The sequence below is a fragment of the Salvelinus sp. IW2-2015 genome, linkage group LG5 (assembly GCF_002910315.2).
Source record: "Salvelinus sp. IW2-2015 linkage group LG5, ASM291031v2, whole genome shotgun sequence".
NCBI classification, from domain to species: domain Eukaryota; kingdom Metazoa; phylum Chordata; class Actinopteri; order Salmoniformes; family Salmonidae; genus Salvelinus; species Salvelinus sp. IW2-2015.
The window spans coordinates 9,874,434-9,895,021 of record NC_036844.1 but is presented as its reverse complement, the minus strand read 5'-3'; the positions used below and the strand labels follow the sequence as shown (position 1 = coordinate 9,895,021).

Sequence of the window (20,588 nt, the reverse complement as noted above, 5' to 3'; positions counted from 1 at the left end):
TTGTGTCTGGCAACCCACAGCACCAGCAATAATATGATTTGGGGAGTCATTGTTTCTATCCTTTCTGTTTCTCACTGAGTGGATTATAATGAAAAGACAATAACATAATTCCCTGAATAAACAATTGTTGATTTTCTTATCAAGTAAACCTATGCCATTCACCTGGATATCGCTTACAATAGGAGATATTCCAAAATATGCATTATTCTGATGTAAAGATGTTATCCCACTAGGTACAGCTTTTATAACAGTGTCATATTCCTTGCTTGAAACCTCAAAGTTGTATCTTTCCATAAATTCTCTCCTGGTAAATAGATTCCTACTAATACTAACTAATTGGTTGACAAGGACAATGTTTTTCGAGAACCAGTTACGGTAAAATAACATCTTGTTTCTATGTAATATCGACCCATTAGTCCATATAAAACATTTATGAGGTGAAAAGTTGTGTTTATACAGCAAAGCCCAGCACATTAAAGCCTGCTTGTGAAAAGCCGGCAATTTCACAGGAAGTTTACCCACAATATACGGACATTGTAGTAAAAAAATGAAGCACTCCGAGCTTCTGAAAAACAAAATGAGGTATAATATTCCGGAAACTATGAGGATTTTTTATGTACCTTTTTTAACCCAGTTGACCTTTGATATCTGATTGAAGAGAGTGAAGTCTAAGACATTTAGACCGCCATCACAAACACTGTTGGTCTAGGAAGTCTATTCCCTCTGCGATATTTTATTGGGCTTCATCGTTTGATGTAAACTGGCGTCGTGCTTGGCTCAGTCCACACAAATTTATGGTGACCAATAAAGTAAAGGAGATCTCCTTTCAGATTATCCATAGATTCTATCCGTGTAATAGCTTGATTTCTAAATATATACCTGATGTTACCAGTGAATGCTGTTTTTGTGAACTAGAAACGGAATCGATTGAACACTTATTCTGTCATTGTTTACAGAGTGAAGTGTTCTGGACTGATCTTGGCAACAAAATGCATACAACAATTGAAATATCTAAGTTTGACATATTATTTTACCACACTGATTCCACAATTGAACGTGAGTATGTCATAAATCTCTTTATTTTATTAGGAAACATTTTCATACACAAATCTAAATTTATGAAGAAAAATACCCTTTTCTTAATTTTTTATCTGATTTGGAAAACTATTTAGAGTCATTAAAACGTATACACAACAAAATGTCAAAAAAAATTATTCGCTACATGTCTGTATTTGAATTGATATAACGTGGATTTGCATTATATATATTTTTTCTTCTCTTATTTCTAAATTATAATAATAAATAAATAAATAAATAATAAATAGAATAATATAATTAGCAACTGAACAACTATGTCCAGTCAGGGCTTTGAGCACGTTGGGAAACACTACATGCATTTAATCCATTAGTTATTGTCTTTGAATCAAATGAAATCAAACTTAAAGGGAAAATCAGTGGTGTAAAGTACATAAGTAAAAATACTTTAAAGTACTACTTAAGTCGTTTTTTGGGATATCTGTACTTTACTTTAAAATTTGAAATTTTTGACAACTTTTACTTCACTACATTCCTTAAGGATATATTGTACTTTTTACTCCATACATTTTCGTTGACACCCAAAAGTACTTGTTACATTTTGAATGCTTAGCAGTACAGGAAAATAGTCAAATTCACGCACTTTTCAACTGAACATCCCTGGTCATCCCTACTGCCTCTGAGCTGGCGGACTCACTAAACACACATGCTTCGTTTGTAAACGATGTCTAAATGTTGGAGTGTGCCCGTGGCTTTCCGTAAGTAATAACAAAATAAAAAATAGTGCCATCTGGTTTGCTTAATATAAGGAATTTGAAATGATTTATACTTTTACTTTTGATAATTAACTATATTTTAAACCAAATACTTTTATATTTTTAACTCAAGTAGAATTCTACTGGGTGACTTTTACTTTTACTTGAGCCATTTTCTAATAAGGTATCTTTACGTTAACTCAAGTATGATAGTTGGGTACTTTTCCACCACTGGGGAATTCTATTTTGGATTTTTTTTTCATATGTCCATTGTTGATACAGTCCCAAAATATGTTCCATGTCAGCAGTCAAGTTTTCAAGATATTGGACTTTCAAAAGGCAAAGTGTATCATATTATTTAAGTGTATTTTACAGGACTGCCACAATACACTTACCAGACCACTACAGGGGTATATGCTAAGCTAATGAAGAAGACACTGTGTTGGAAGGGAGGGAATATGTATTTCTATTAAGTGCCCCTTGATCTGTGGGGTCTTGAGGAATGCCCCAGCTGCAGTGATGTATGATGTCTGTATTTTCACATTGTCTGAGAACCCCGTACCCTTGTCCCTGCCGTAGCTAACACATATCAGGCTCTCTCCGGGGAACAGGACAACACAACCACTCCCAGTGTTTGTGTGTATACGTGCTAGCATGTTTTCATACGTGGCCTCGGCCACTGAGAGGGACACAACATGTCTGGTTGACGGTGGGTAACCAGATAGCCAGTCGGTGACATACCATTATGACTGGGCACTGACTGACGGATTGTCCTCCATTACTGGTCATTTATGACCGTCATCAAAATATCACTCTGTGTCCACTTTCAGAGCTCCTTACAACCTTGGCTACAATCCATCGGTTGGAGGAGAAAAGAGGGTGACCATGACATACCCAGTGACCAATGACTAGAGCCGGCCTTATTTACGACCAAACACACGTATCCGAGAGGACAATTAACCGTCACAAATCCTCTCCCTAGGCCAAGCATAAAACAGGCTCTCTGGCTACAGTTAAACACTCTGTGGAATCTTCCCCAGCGCACATACTCCTTGGGAGTCTGCCCGAGCAGCATCAAGACTAAAACAGGGCTGCAGAATGACAGGCACGTCCCAACAGCAACCAGCTATAGTGACATCCTGATGGACTGTGACTGTGAGACTGGGATACTGCAGTTCATCACTGAGCTGATTTTTTTTTGATGAGTCATCATGCCTCTGTGAGGAGTGACGGATGCACGCACGCACGCACGCACGCACACGCACACGCACACGCACACGCACACACACACACACACACACACACACACACACACACACACACACACACACACAAAGAAATATGTCTACACATGATATCAAAATGTGTCTCACATCCACTGTGTCTGCATTGGGACCGGATTCTCTGTATGGAAATTATTTGACAGCTAATCTTTCAAAATAACATCTATTATTTATTTATTTCTCACTCAGCTATCATATTAAAAACATTTCTCTCCGCCCCATGGCAAAATGAGTAGAATTGCAGCAAAATTGCATCTAACATTTTCTTGATTGGTAAGTTGGTCTATCTATAGAGCCAGCTATCTAAATGTGTAGTAATCATGGTTGAATTACAGGCTGGGGTCCCTCGCTGATTTTGTTAGTCACTCTCCCTCAGATAACATACAGTATTAAAAACTTCAAACATTTCTCTCCTCCTTATGGCGAAATGTGTAGAATTGCAGGAAATTGCAGGAATTGCAGGAAAAATTGCAGGAAAAATTGCACTTAGTGCTCCCAAAAGGCTAGGGCCAGCTCTGACCCCATGTGTGGGTATGGATGTGCGTTCACAGACCAGTGAGCAACAGTGATCCCTCATGATTAGTTCAGATTTTTTGTGGCCCCCATCCCTGATTTATGGTTTCACTGTCGAGATCCGAGATATTCAGACACAATGCATGCCTGATTACTTCCGGAGGTGATCAGGAAGATCTGTTCACAATCAGATCACAATGTGTCTTTTAATCATCGAAACCTGTCTGAAAATGTGGGCACAATCAGAATGTGGACAAGATCAGAACTAAGGATGCATGTTAGCACCAGGTATAAATGGGGCTAGAGAGTCAGCAAAGACCCTACACTCTTACATGCTGACCGGACACGTTGTGTGTGCGAGCGTCGCAAAATAAATTTAGAAATCCATGTTATTCAATTATTGCACCCACACTGCTCGCGCGCGCCAACGAGTGTCTGCGATGCCAAGGGCTAAAATAGAACTCCTTTCTATTTCTGACGCAGATCGCGCCACAAGTCCTGCCTCTCCCATCTCCTCATTGGTTTATAGAAGCAGGTACCCACGTGCCATTTCCTCATTGGTTATACCCACGTGGGTGATTGAAAGACCAAATGTTTTGCCGGTTGTCGTGGTAGAAGTGTAGATGCCAATCACCATATAAGTTCAACGATGAAAAAGCCTGGAAGGAGGAGAGATGACTAGAAACGATTCGGTTGGCCGTTTTATGTGTGGATTAATTGTCGGAGTAGAAGACCTTGTGCATTTCAGGTAAAATAACAACTCAATGTTTATATCGCAGGACAAATTAGCTAGCAACAGCAAGCTAGCTAAATAGGACAAATTAGCTAGCAAGTGCAAGCTAACTAGCTAAATTGCCATACATGTTTAATGCTTTTCGACCTGTCCCCAAATTCATGTCATTGGTTCAGAGTTTGTTTTGATATTTTAACTTGCGTGTCGTGATCGTGTTTGGTGTAGGGGGACAAAATAAATGAATGCACGATAGCGCACGATGGCGCACGCGCGGAGCCGGTTTGGATTTTGTGTTAGAAAAAAGGGTTCCAAAATGGTTCTTCGCCTGTCCCCATAGGAAACCCTTTTGGGTTTCAGGTAGAACCCATTTGTGTTCCTTTGTAGAAAGGGTTCTATATCACAGGAGGTTGGTGGCACCTTAATTGGGGAGGACAGGCTTGTGGTAATGGTTGGAGAGGAATAGGTGGAATGGTATAAACTACATCAAACACATGATTTTCCATTTGTTTGATGCCGTTCCATTCGCTCGTTTCCAGACATTATTATGAGCCTTTCTCCCCTCAGCAGCCCCCACTGTTCTACATGGAACCAAAAGGGTTCTCCCTGCAACCATAAAGGGTTCTTCAAAGGGTTCTCTTATGGGGACAGCCGAAGATCCTTTCAAGGTTCTAGACAGCACCTTTTTTCTCTCTAAGAGTGTATTCCTTAGTCTCGTGACATCATCAACTAATAAGGAGAATAGCCATACTATAGATCTAGAGAGAAACGCCAGAGAATGACGAAAGACAAGATACAGAGAGAGAGAGAGAGCGAGAGGAGGGGAGGATAGAGAAAGACCGAGGAAGTAAGGAAAAATGAGAGAGGATGAAGCCAAAAAGACTTCAGAACTACCTTCACCTACTGCAGGGATGGCTACCATCCTCATCGAGTGCTACTGGAGGACAAATACAAATACTGGGTGTGCCCTGTGGGCTTTCGTTCCAGCCCTGCTCTTGCACACTATGCAGCTGCTCATTGTACATTTATTAGCTTCAGCTGTGTGAGTAGAGTTGTCCCCCAACAGAGTGTTAGGAAACACTTACTTTGTGTCTGTCCAAGGGGTTCTGCTATGTGAACTCACAATAACTATGAAGCTGAAACTATCTGTCTGAACCTATAACAGCCCAGGTGTCCTCGTCCTGCACTCTCTGGCTACACATCAGGACACACGCACGCACGCACGCACGCACGCACGCACGCACGCACGCACGCACGCACGCACGCACGCACGCACGCACGCACGCACGCACGCACGCACGCACGCACGCACACACACACACACACACACACACACACACACACACACACACACACACACACACACACACACACACACAAACACACACACACACACGCACACACACACAAACAAAAACAAACCACACCACACACACACACACACACACACATACAAACACACACACACACACTGTGGAGCTGTAATGCTATATTCCATCTCCCCTAGCGACCATGCAGAGTATTACAACACTCAGTTACTCAACTCCCCTAACAATCACCTGTCAACTAATCATCATATTCCATATGTTTACATGTAGCAGCCCCACAGCAGCCCAGGGGAGCTCTTGGCAGTGAGTGTGGAGGGACGGAGAGAGGAAAGAAAAGCTTTATAGGAAGTAAATGCACGGGTTCCATTTCATGCATATTTAACAGACACACCCAGACATTCATCTAGAGCAGGGAACTTCGATGGGGGTGGGTGCTATAAAAAATCGGAACTCATCATGAGGGCCTCAGTGGCTCGCGGGTCTGCATACCAACATCCATACACACACATGCAGTCAGAGCCGGCCATAGCCTTTAAGGGGCCCGTAGCTACATTTTGATCATCAGTGCCAGGCGCGCCGGATGCATTATCTCGGAAACGGACGCCCTCCTGGGTTTTCTTGCATGACAGTGAATGGTGCAAAAAACAAAAACCTCCAGTCAGTCCTGTGGCTGAAAACAGCTCGTTGATGAGATAGGTCGAGGGAGAATGGTAATAATCGCGCAAGCTAACAGGCGGAGTGCAACAGCGGTGTGCAGAACGGCATCTCGAACGCACAACTCATCGATCCTTGTCCCGGATGGGCTATTGCAGCAGACAACCCCACCGGGTTCCACTCCTCTCAGCTAAAAACAAGAAGAAGCGGCTCTAGCAGTGGAGGCTGCTGAGGGGACGACTGCTCATGATAATGGCTGGAACGGAGCGAATGGAATGGCATCAAACACATGGAAACCATGTGTTTCAGTGTATTTGATACCATTCCACTCATTCCACTATTAAACTGCCCAGTGAATGTATAACTATATATATATATATATATATACAGTGCCTTCGGAAAGTATTCAGACCCCTTGAATCTTTTCACATTTTGTTACATTACAGCCTTATTATAAAATCTATTAAATAAATAACAAATATTCAGCAATCTACACACAATACCCATATAAGCAAAAACTTACTTTGGAAATTTATAAACAAAACAAAACAGAAATACCTTATTTACATAAGTATTCAGACCCTTTGCTATGAGGACCAAAGTTGAGCTCAGGTGCATCCTGTTTCTGTTGATAATCCTTGAGATGTTTCTACAACTTGATTGGAATCCACACTGTGGTAAATTCATTTGATTGGACATGATTTGGTAATGCACACACCTGTCAATATAAGGTGCCACAGTTGACAGTGCATGACAGAGCAAAACCAAGCCATGAGGTCGAGGGAATTGTCTGTAGATAATTGCGTCGAGGCACAGATCTGGGGAAGGGTACCAAAAAATGTCAGCAGTATTGAAGGTCCCCAAGAACAGCGTTGTCTCCATCATTCTTAAATGGAAGTTTGGAAACACCAAGACTCTTCCTAGAGCTGTCCACCCGGCCAAACGGAGCAATCGATAGAGAATGGCCTTGGTCAGGGAAGTAACCAAGAACACAATGGTCACTGACAGAGCTCAAGAGTTCCTCTGTGGAGATGGGAGAACCTTCCACAAGGACAACCATCTCTGCAGCACTCCACCAATCAGGCCTTTATGGTAGAGTGTCCAGACAGAAGCCATTCCTCAGTAAAAGGCACATGACAGCCCGCTTGGAGTTTGCCAAAAGGCACCTAAATATTCTCAGACCATGAGAAAGAAGATTCTCTGGTCTGATGAAATCAATATTGAACTCTTTGGCCTGAATGCCAAGCGTCATGTCTGGAGGAAACTTGGCACCATCCCTACGGTGAAGAATGGTGGTGGCAGCATCATGCTGTGGGGATGTTTTCAGTGGCAGGGACTGGGAGACTAGTTAGGATCGAGGCAAAGATGAATGGAGCACAGTACAGAGAGATCCATGATGAAAACCTGCTACAGAGCGCTCAGGACCTCAGACTTGGGCAAAGGTTCACCTTCCAGCAGGACAACGACCCTAAGCACACAGCCAAGACAACGCAGGAGTGGCTTTGGGACAAGTCTTTGAATGTCCTTGAGTGGCCCAGCCAGAGCCCAGACTTGATCCCGATCGAACATCTCTGGAGAAACCTGAAAATTGCTGTGCAGCAACACTCCCCATCCAACTTGACAGAGCTTGAAAGGATCTGCAGAGAAGAATGGGAAAAACTCCCCAAATACAGGTATGCAGCGTCATATCCAAGAAGACTCAATACTGTAATCGCTGCCAAAGGTGCTTCAACAAAGTATTGAGTAAAGGGTCTGAATACTTATGTAAATGTGATATTTCAGTTTTGATTTTGCAATAAATTAGCAAACATTTCTAAAAACCTGTTCTTGCTTTGTCATTATGGGGTATGTGTGTAGATTGATGAGGGGAAAAAACTATTTAATAACATTTAGAATTAGGCTGTAACGAAAAACCAAGGGGTCTGAATACTTTCCGAAGGCACTGTATATAAATATATAGTGCATAGATATACAGTGCCATCAGAAAGTTGTAATACCCCTTGACTTATTCAACATTTTGTTGTTACAGCCTGAATTCAAAACATATTAAATTCACCCCTCTACACACAATACCCCATAATGACAAACAGAACACATGTTTTTAGAAATGTTTGCAAATTGAATGAAAATTAAATACAGAAATTAGAGGTCGAGCGATTATGATTTTTCAACGCCGATACCGATTATTGGAGGTCCAAAAAAGAACGATACCGATTTTTTTCTAATTATTTTTAATAATAACAATTACAACAATACTGAATGAACACTTATTTTAACTTAATATAATACATCAATAAAATCAATTTAGCCTCAAATAAATAATGAAACATGTTCAATTTGGTTTAAATAATGCAAAAACAAAGTGTTGGAGAAGAAAGTAAAAGTRMAATATGTRMSAWRKMWAAWRWKYKARYKYYTWRSTYMSWWSMTSAGAACATATGAAAGCTGGTGGTTCCTTTTAACATGAGTCTTCAATATTCCTGGTAGGAAGTTTTAGGTTGTAGTTATTATAGGAATTATAGGACTATTTCTCTCTATACCATTTGTATTTCATATACCTTTGACTATTGGATGTTCTTATAGGCACTTTAGTATTGCCAGTGTAACAGTATAGCTTCCGTCCCTCTCCTCGCCCCTAACTGGGCTAGAACCAGGAACACATCGACAACAGCCACCCTCGAAGCATCGTTACCCATCGCTCCACAAAATCCGCGGGGGGGAACAAGGGGAACAACTACTCCAAGTCTCAGAGCGAGTGATGTCACCGATTGAAACGCTATTAGCGCGCACCCCGCTAACTAGCTAGCCATTTCACATCGGTTACACCAGCCTAATCTCGGGAGTTGATAGGCTTGAAGTCATAAACAGCTCAATGCTTGAAGCATTGCGAAGAGCTGCTGGCAAACGCACGAAAGTGCTGTTTGAATGAATGCTTACGAGCCTGCTGCTGCCTACCATCGCTCAGTCAGACTGCTCTATCAAATATCAAATCATAGACTTAATTATAACATAATAACACACAGAAATACGAGCCTTTGGTCATTAATATGGTCGAATCCGGAAACTATCATTTCGAAAACAAAACGTTTATTCTTTCAGTGAAATACGGAACCGTTCCGTATATTATCTAACGGGTGACATCCCTAAGTCTAAATATTGCTGTTACATTGTACAACCTTCAATGTTATGTCATAATTATGTACAATTCTGGCAAATGAATTACGGTCTTTGTTAGGAATAAATGGACTTCACACAGTTCGCAACGAGCCAGGCGGCCCAAACTGCTGCATATACCCTGACTGCTTGCACAGAACGCAAGAGAAGTGACACAATTTCCCTAATTATAAGAAATTCATGTTAGCAGGCAATATTATGTAAATATGCAGGTTTAAAAATATATACTTGTGTATTGATTTTAAAGAAAGGCATTGATATTTATGGTTAGGTTTGGTGCAACGACAGTGCTAAATCATCAGCCGTTTTGCAAAGTAGGCTGTGATTCGATGAGAAATTAACAGGCACCGCATCGATTATATGCAACGCAGGACACGCTAGATAAACTAGTAATATCATCAACTATGTGTAGTTAACTAGTGATTATGTGAAGATTGATTGTTTTTTATAAGTTTAATGCTAGCTAGCAACTTACCGTGGCTACTTGCTGCCCTCGCGTAACAGGTAGTCAGCCTGCCACGCAGGCTCCTCGTGGAGTGCAATGTAAGGCAGGTGGTTGGACTAGTAACAGGAAGGTTGCAAAAACGAATCCCAGAGCTGACAAGGTAAACATCTGTCATTCTGCCCCTGAACAAGGCAGTTAACCCACCATTCCTAGGCCGTCATTGAAAATAAGAATGTGTTCTTAACTGACTTGCCTAGTTAAATAAAGGTGTAAAAAACATTTATTTTTTTTATCGGCCAAATCGGTGTCCAAAAATACGGATTTCCGATTGTTATGAAAGCTTGAAATTGGCCCTAATTAATCGGCCATTCCGATTAATCGGTCGACCTCTAACAGAAATATATAATTTACATAAGTATTCACACCCCTGAGTCAATACATGTTAGAATTACCTTTGGTAGCGATTACAGCTGTGAGTCTTTCTGGATTAGTCCCTAAGAGCTTTGCACACCTGGATTGTACAATATTTGCACATTATTATTTTTTAAATTCTTCAAGCTTGTTCAAGTTGATTGTTGATCATTGCTAGACAGCCATTTTCAAGTCTTGCCATAGATTTTCAAGCCGATTGAAATCAAACTATAACTAGGCGACTCAGGAACATTAAAGGTAGCCTTGGTAAGCATCTCCAGTGTATAATTGTACATGTTTTTTAGGTTATTGTCCTGCTGAAAGGGGAATTTGTCTCCCAGTGTCTGTCGGAAAGCAGTGTCTGTTGGAAAGGAGATTGAAGCATGTTTCCCTCAAGGATTTTGCCTGTGCTTAGCTCTATTCCATTTCTTTTAATACTAAAAAACTCCCTAGTCGTTGCCGATGACAAGCATACCCATAACATAATGCAGCCACCACCATGCTAGAAAATATGAAGAGTGGTACACAGTGATGTGTTGTGTTAGATTTGCCCAAATATAACGCTTTGCATTCAGGACATAAAGTTAATTTCTTTGCCACATTTTACTTTAGTGCATTATTGCAAACAGGATGCATATTTTTTATTCTGTACAGGCTTCCTTCTTTTTACTCTGTCAATTAGGTTAGTATTGTGGAGTAACTACAATGTTGTTGATCCATCCTCAATTTTCTATCACAGTCATTAAACTCTGTAACTGTCTTAAAGTCACCATTGGCCTCATGGTGAAATCCCTGAGCGGTTTCCTTCCTCTCTGGCAAATTAATTAGAAAGGACACCCGTATCTTTGTAGTTAGAGGGTGTATTGGTACACCTTCCAAAGTGTAATTAATAACTTCACCATGCTCAAAGGGATATTCAATGTCTGCTTTTTACATTTGAACCCATCTACCAATAGCTGCCCTTTGCAAGACATTTGAAAACCCCACATCTACTTTGTGCATGACACAAGTCATTTTTCCAACAATTGTTTACAGACAGATTATTTCAAATATAATTCACTGTATCACAATTCCAGTGGGTCAGAAGTTGACATACACTAAGTTGACTGTGCCTTTAAACAGCTTGGAAAATTCCAGAAAATTATGTCATGGCTTTAGAAGCTTCTGATAGGCTAATTGACATCATTTGAGTCAATTGGAGGTTTACATGTGGATGTATTTCAAGACCTACCTTCAAACTCAGTGCCTCTTTGCTTGACATCATGGGAAAATCAAAAGAAATCAGAAGACCTCAGAAACAAAATTGTAGACCTCCAGAAGTCTGGTTCATCCTTGGGAGCAATTTCCAAACACCTGAAGGTACCACTTCATCTGTACAAACAATAGTACGCAAGTATAAACACCATGGGACCATGCAGCCATCATACCACTCAGGAAGGAGACGCATTCTGTCTCCTAGAGATGAATGTACTTTGGTGCGAAAAGTGCAAATCAATCCCAGAACAACAGCAAAGAACCTTGTGAAGATGCCGGAGGAAACGGGTACAAAAGTGTCTATATCCACAGTAAAACGAGTCCCATATGGACATAACCTGAAATGGCGCTCAGCAAGGAAGAAGCCATTGCTCCAAAACCGCCATAAAAAAAGCCAGACTACGGTTTGCAAACTGCACATGGGTACAAAGATCGTACTTTTTGGAGAAATGTCCTCTGGTCTGATGAAACAAAAATAGAACTGTTTGGCCATAATGACCATCGTTATGTTTGGAGGATAAAGAGGGAGGCTTGCAAGCTGAAGAACACCATCCCAACCGTGAAGCACGGGAGTGGCAACATCATGCTGTGGGGGTGCTTTGCTGCAGGAGGGACTGGTGCACTTCACAAAATAGATGGACTTATTGTGGGAAGCTTGTGGAAGGCTACCCGAAACGTTTGACCCAAGTTAAACAATTTAAAGGCAATGCTACCAAATACTAATTGAGTGTATGTAAACTTCTGACCCACTGGGAATGTGAATGAAGAAATAAAAGCTGAAATAAATTATTTTCTCTACTATTATTCTGACCTTTCACATTCTTAAAATAAAGTGGTGGTCCTAGCTGACCTAAGACAGGGAATTTGTACTAGGATTAAATGTCAGGAATTGTGAAAAACTGAGTTTAAATGTATTTGGCTAAGGTGTATGTGAACTTCCGACTTCAACTGTATTATGCGACTTATGAAGCACATTTTTACTCCTTAAGTTATTTAGGCTTGCTATAACAAAGGTGTTGCATACTTATTGACTCAAGACATGTCAGCTTTCCATTTTTATTCATTTGTAAAATTTTGAAAAACGTAATTCCACTTTGACATTATGGGGTATTGTGTATAGGCCTGTGACACACAAAAAAAATCGCAATTTAATTCATTTTAAATTCAGGCTATAACATAACACAATGTGGGGAAAGTCAAGGAGTGTGAATGCTTTCTGAAGGCTCTGTATATAGTGTTTGTTGTTGTTTTTTGTCGGTAAATTGATCCGCGGGCATTCAAAAGTGCGGCCGGTTGCCAATCTCTGATCTCGAGAAAAAATATGATTTGTTTATTATATTTCTGCAACAATTACGTCAGACTATGCACGTTTATACACACTTACTGCTAGTCTTTCTGATTTAGGATAAGGTATTGGACAAAAGGTTAAAAAAAGTGTTGAGGGGGGTTAGGCTCTGGACTGTCTTCAGACACTTGGCTGGTGAGGGAGACTACTCTGCAGGCCATCTGAGAGAGTAGGAGGTGAGGACATGGTTCAGGAGGACACGGTTTAGGGGGTAGAGGGTTAGGGAGACATGAGTTGCACTCTGGATAGTGTCACTGTCTCGCCTGAGGTCAGCTGACTAAGCAAGCCAATCTATGCACTTCAGATTAGATTGCAGCCTACATACAGTAAAACCTGTGGTTTGGTAGGCATTCTGAGGGGCTAGACACATCTACTACAGGCCAATTGTTTCTGGACACTGATATGTGTGTCTGTGCAATACTACAAATGTCTTGAAGTCTTTAATACAGCTCACTCCCACTACTTATACGTATATGGGCAGATATCATAGATACGGTATTGCCAGATGTTGGTTCACTTCATAACTTAATAAGGTAACTCTTTATTTCCTATAAGCACGGCTTGGAACACTAGAAAGGCTGTCCCTCCCTTCATTCATCCATTATCTGACCTAAAGAGTGGACTACTGTTCACTCTGTAGCCCGAGACCAGACCTTGTGTTTGTAGTCCTTGGGCATTAGTCTAAACTACACTGCACACACACCCAGTGGCCAGGCATTTCCCCCCACCTCAAAGAGCCTTTATGTTACTCTCATAGTATGCGTCTCTCGGGTTAGAGAATGAATAAACTCAGGTTTATGTTAGAGAGTGAACATAGTCAGGTTTATGTCAGAGAGTGAACATAGTCAGGTTTATGTTATAGAGTGAACATAGTCAGGTTTATGTTAGAGAGTGAACATAGTCAGGTTTATGTTAGAGAGTGAACATAGTCAGGTTTATGTTAGAGAGTGAACATTGTCAGGTTTATGCTAGAGAGTGAACATAGTCAGGATTGTGTGTGATAGAGAATGATTTAGCAAGGGGACGAGGTTATGTTTGAGGTTGTATGTAAGATAATGAACAAGGTCTCTTCCACCAGCGGGTTCTCTCTCTGTCAGCTTTATATATGCGTGCAATTAGCCTGGGGACAAGGTTAAGTTCATGTATGTAAGGTTCATGTGTGTAGGAAAATGAACATACTGTAATTTCAGGTCCATGTGTGTAGGAAAATGAACATACTGTATTTTCAGGTTCATGTCTGTAGGAAAATGAACATACTGTATTTTCAGGTTCATGTCTGTCCGGACTCGTTATGAACGTTATGATGTAACATCCTGTAGATGTTTCACCAGTCCTGGAGAGCTGGTGAGAAACCTTCTGTGACTAATAGATTAACAATGAAAATGCTGGAAAAATGTACAGTATGTGGCGGCTCAAGCGGAACATAGACTCTGTTACTGGTGGGTTAGGGCTGGGTGGCTTATTTAGTCTTGGGTGGAGTATTTATGTATTTAGTCCTGGGTGGGGTATTTGTTTGAATGCAGGGCTGTTTACTTAAATGCCCATTGCAGCTATTTTTATATCAATAACACATCCTTTCTGGGTAACAGAACCTTACTATAATATATTTCCATTAAAATTGTCCAAAAAAATTGCCTTAAGGAAAAAACTATTTCTCAAGAAAGAATTTTACTAGGACTGTCTGGGAGTGGTCTGAGTGGGGAGGGGAAAACCTCTCTGTTATTGGCAGAGAGGTTTGGAAATCTCTTTCTTATTGGCCTATTTACGAACGTCACCAGGCAGGACAAAACTCCATCCCACCACAACAGGCTGAGATTTCAGGTGGTCTTTTCAAACAGCTCTTACACTAAAAGGGCATTATCATAATTTTCACAATTACACAGTATTATTCCAACCTTATAGTGTGGAAATATAAAACACAAAAAAATCACATTTTTGAGTACACTGAGCCTTTAAACATGCAGCATCACAAGCAGAGCAGTCAGAAGCTTGTTGCATAATGAATATATTTTCCCCCACGGTGAGAGTGGTGGGTTCAAACAGGTCCACCCACACACACATACACACTAATTAGTGCCTCTGCAGGTTTTGACGCCACTCTTACATCCCCGTGGATCCTACAAAGAGCCTTCAGTATAGAATATACTGGGTCTGTGATTACTTGACCAGTAGAGACCAATAAAGACGAACACTTTCACCTCTGATGCAACAGTCGTCTCTAAGGGCAGCTGTGGACACCAGAGACACTGGACCATGGACATTTGAGAGCTTCAAAAAGCTCAAATTCACTCACCATTTGACTTCCCTACTTAGGCACATTGCTCCTCGGGGAGCAGAGGCCATCAACCACTCCTCTCCATCTCTCTCTGTGTCACATTTACTCTCACCAGTCCTGACCCCAACACTGACCTCTACCCTCTTCCTTCCAGTCATATACTCACCCCATCCTTTAAACCTCACTTGTATCCTCCTCACCTCACCCCTGTCCTCCTCACCTTACCCCTTACCCCTGCCCACACCCATCATTCCAACACTCACCCCATCCTTAACCCTCACCCCTGTCCTCCTCACCTTACCTACACAGATCCATCTATCATAACCTCAAACAGACAAGTTAATATAGTTCACTCCACCACCACACTTAAGGAAACCCCATCCAAGAAGTTAATGTAGTTTGGCCTCCCCTGCAAGGCACTTCTGAAGTAGGGGGACGGGGGTCAGTCTGCATACCTCCCCCCTAGTCTACCCCCCATGGGGACACTGCCAGGAAGAGGGTCAGAGGGGAGAGTTCAAGGTTCAACGTGGCTCACTACAGAATGGGAACAGGATAGGGCTTAATTCTTTAAGACACATTCTGACTACTCACTAATGGAGTGTTAGTGTGTGTCCCACTGTCCACCATCATTAAACTCTAACAGAGATTACCATCTGGTTTGAATCGCTTTATTCCACCAGAGGGCGTTGTTAAAATACAATATCTAGACTGGAATCACACTGTCAATCAAAAGATTGACTGAAGTTGTTATGTGATGCCAGAGATGCCTGATTATTGATAACAAAAGGATTACATTGGACTTCTCTTACTTTTAATGAATGGATCTATTTAATGTAATCCCCCTGAGGGTTCAGATGAAGTCCTTATATAAAGTAACTACTAAATAATGCATATTTTGAAGTGGATCAGTGGGACAGTTGTCTACTTTTATAGCACTGCTGAGAAACACATGTTGCAGCTTGACAACAAAAGGTCTTTGATTACTGTTTTTGATTGTCCACCAAGGAAATGTTGGAAAAGTTGTCCTTCCACCAGCTGATGCTAAAATAGATCCTGGGGAACACACACACACACTCGCACACATACACACACACACACACACACACACACACCCTGCATCGGTACGGTAGATTGTAAATTCTCTCCCTCCTTCAACACAAGAGAATCCTCTATTCACAAGGTAAATAGAGAGACGCATTATTAATTGATACCATCACACACACACACACACACACACACACACACACACACACACACACACACACACACACACACACACACACACACACACACACACACACACACACACACACACACACACACACACACACACACACACACACACCTGTCTCTTATACACATCTAGATGTGTATAAGAGACAGCACACACACACACACACACACACACACACACACACACACGTCTAACCAGCTGTTTCCTACATGTCGTTAAAGTGGGCTCTGTGTGTGTGTGTGTGTGTGTGTGGTCAACCAGCAGAGTGGCTGGGGAGCCCAGTGAATTAGGGGAGTGAGCATCAGGGCGATGTGTGTGTGTGTGTAGCTGTTAGCCCAACAGTCTCTCTCTTTGTGTGCGTTTCTCTGATGTGAGACTGAGTAGCTCCACTCTGCCCAGGGTCTCTGTGGCCCCCCATCTGACACACACACACGCAGGTCTGTGGCCCCCACTGTCCCCTGCTGGAAAGGATGCCTGTCGACTCTCTGTAGTGACAGAATGTTCTTTTTGGGGAAGCAGGCTCCGGACACACACACACACAAATTGCCCTGACGCTCGCTCGCTCCCCTATTTCACTGAACTCCCCAGCCACTGCTGGTTGACCACAAATATAATGAGCTGTTCAAGTAGGTTCAACCAGCCCCACAGATAGACAGTGATTGAGCAACTTCATATGGAAAACAGAAACATGTATTCAGTCACAAAACTTTCGTTTAAAAACCACACAACAATCAGATATCCACTCATACTTGCCGAGACTCTGGTTGTTGTTTTGATAGTCCTGTCTCATTCCATCTCACTAACATGCATCATGGGGATTGTTGCCAAAATGCAGGAAGCTATATTTCTTTAATTCCAATAAACATCCCTTAACTATTCTATCCACGCATTTAACTGGTCAACAACCATCCTTCCCACCGCCAACGTCCATTCCTCCCAGCCTTAGAGAGAGATATGGGGAGAGAACGGCACTCAGAGACGTACGTCAACACTTGTACCCCACGCATATGTGTGAACTAACCATACACGTACTGTCACTCTAAGATCAATGGAATGACAATAAGTAGAAATAACTTGATTTCTGTGTCATTTCAATCAACCTCAATAAATCAGTGTTAGAAAGTGAGCCTGGGTATTTTCTAATCAAAGTGGAAGTAACTATTTTCCCTTTTTCAGTCTTTATGGTATAAAAAACAACACCTATTCAAAAAGTGCAGTTTGTTACAGTTGTTCTTCTGACGTATACGAAATCTGTACACGCTACCAGCACTAAAATGTTACCAAATATTCCATAATAATAGCCTATGTTATTACACTAAATGTTACACTTCGAAACAGTAGAGAAAAATAAGTCTAATAAAACGTAGCTGTTACCGTATAACTTTTCCAGCTGTGCGACGAGGTGATTTTGACACCGTCCAGTTGCGAATGATTGCACCTCGCAGCTCGGCGCGACCTGGGAGGAACCAAGTAACTAGCTAAGCAACAAGAAATGAACACATGAGAAGAAGAAAAAATCTCGAAGTTGCTTCTTCTTATTGCTGCTAGTCAAACAAGCGTCTCTTGTGAGAGCAGCGGGCTATTGCAGGTGTGGCTGTGTTGCGTTCTTCCTTGGCTCTACCTAATAGCCGCTCTGTAGCCTTGCACGTCCCGTTTCTGGACCACTCCGAGCAGCAGAGGCGAATGTCCCAGTCCCACAGCGCAGGTGATGTTTTCTAAAAGTGGGATGGAATTAACTAAAAATGTGGTCTATATAAAACGGGAAATCAATCTTTGGAATATAGCCTACAAAGTGCATATACACATCAGATTAACTTTTGACACATCAGAACTTATCAGAGCCAAGAATTCCAGATAAAATCCATATTGCACAATATGTGGTGACATGCTGACTTGTGGTTTCGAGAATGTCCCCCCTCCTCCCCGCTACCCCTCCCTCCCTGGTCCCTTCAACCCCTTCTACCGAGGCTAGTGGCCAAAAATGAACTGCTTACATTTTTTAGATACCCCTACCCGAGGTATAACAAAGCACAGCCATGTTTTTCCATCTCTATAAGGTCTCCCATTATATGAAATGGATGGATGTACAAAAATATGTTACTACAAAAGTGTTTAAATTGACAGATATTGTGACACACCCCTTAACTTAAACAGGCCACATAAGCTTATGTAACCCTATATTGCAAGCTCTGATATTTCTCAAATTTGGAATACAAGTAGTCAACTGTCTGCCCTACATACACAACCTAACAGCATTAGGATATCTTAAAGCATTTTGGAAATATAGACCTGTAAATACACCGATACAATAGGCGGAAATACAAACTATTCTTAACTTAACTTTTTGGTAGCTTTTCAATAGACAACTTTCCAAGTCTAATTTGCTCTCATTCAGTGTTGTATGGTCCTGCCTGAAAAAAAATGCATACAGTAACACGTTTTTTGATGTTGTGGCTATTGTAATTTACTCTAAGGCGTGTGGGCTCAGACACCGAAAACGGTCATTTTTTCCTGTTAAAGTTTCCTCTATCTCGAACCTCTTTAAATGTTTAGCCCATACTCTTGTAATTACTTAAATTTGACTCCAAATCCAATATGGCGTCCAAAATCCAATATAGCTGCCATATTACAATTAAATGGTGGTTTAATCACCTGTACTGTATATGTACACGTTTTAAATGAGCCATTTTCCAGATTTGTGTACAATACTTATGACTTGTACTCAATACTCTTTTTTGTGTACTTCGACTATGTTAGGAATCCAATTTGCTCACCATGTAAACTCAAACACCTTTGTGTGGATATATTTAAAGGCAGCAGACTGCTTGGCCTGGCAACACTAAGTTTTCCAAGTCACACGCCTCTTTGAGGATCAATGAGGCAACTGGGAGGCTCCAACAAAAGGAAAGAGAATCCAACCCTGGACTTTGACACCGTCTCCCTAGCCTTACAACTTGACCCCACTGTGGTATAACTTTCCCCTCCAGGATTGGGCTCTTAAGTCACCTCCTTGTCGTTTAGAAGTGAGCTTTGATTCATTGCTCGTTCAATATGTCGACCTGAATCCAACATGACCTCTGCTGGCTCACTGACTTTGTGTGGAAGCGATATTGGGATGTTCCAGTGCATTCTTATCCTGTTTGGGTTGAGCTGGCACATTGCTTCTTCAAGACAGTCATGTCCACCAAGAGGTCACTCTCTTTTCAATGGGGTTTCATTGGGAATCCAGATTTCTAAGGGACCTTCCTGCAGTTCCTATCGCTTCCACTGGATGTCAACATTCTTTAGAAATTGGTTGAGGTTTTTCCTTTGAGAAATGAAGAAGTAGCCATGTTCAGAATGAGGCTCCAGTGAAGTGTACTGTTTGTTAGAGGCTCGTGACCAGAAAGCATGCTACACATTTTTTTCCTCCGATATTGAACACAGATCATCCCGTCTTCAATTTTATTGATTATTTATGTTAAAAAATACCTAAAGTTGTAATACAAAAGTAGTTTGAAATGTTTGGACAAAGCTTACAGGTAACTTTTGAGATATTTTGTAGTCACGTTGTGCAAGTTGGAACCGGTGTTTTTCTGGATCAAACGCACCAAATAAATGGACATTTTGAATATATATCGATGGAATTAATCGAACAAAAGGACCATTTGTGATGTTTATGGGACATATTGGAGTTCCACCAGAAGAAGCTCGTCAAAGGTAAGGCATGAATTATATCTTTATTTCTGCGTTTTGTGTCGCACCGGGGGGGTTGAAATATGATGGTCTGTGATTGTTAGCTGGGGTGCTATCCTCAGATAATAGCATTGTTTGCTTTCGCCGTAAAGCATTTTTGAAATCTGACACGTTGGTTAGATTCACAACAAGTGTAGCTTTAATTTGGTATATTGAATGTGTGATTTCATGAAAGTTACATTTTTATAGTAATTTATTTGAATTTGGCGCTCTGCATTTTCACTGGATGTTGGCCAGGTGGGACGCTACCGTCCCACATATCCCAGAGAGGTTAACAGCCAAAATTGTAAGTCGCTCTGGATAAGAGCGTCTGCTAAATGACTTAAATGTAAATGTAGATGGTTTAGCTGACAACGTCACGAAAACGGTGCAGGCACTTCCAATGGTTCTGGATGGTTGGACAGTTAGCAACAATGA

The 20,588-nt window shown here is 41.4% G+C and overlaps 1 protein-coding gene across 1 annotated transcript in view; it reads right to left on the bottom strand.

Annotated features, from left to right (window-relative positions):
• The window catches only part of LOC111964489 (hyaluronan and proteoglycan link protein 1), a 35,188-nt gene extending 16,888 nt beyond the window's left edge, over positions 1 to 18,300 (bottom strand). Inside the window, 1 exon segment of the mRNA XM_070443547.1 lies at positions 17,811 to 18,300. The gene's annotated coding sequence lies outside the window, so the exon portion shown is untranslated.
• Positions 18,301 to 20,588: the final 2,288 nt, after the last annotated feature.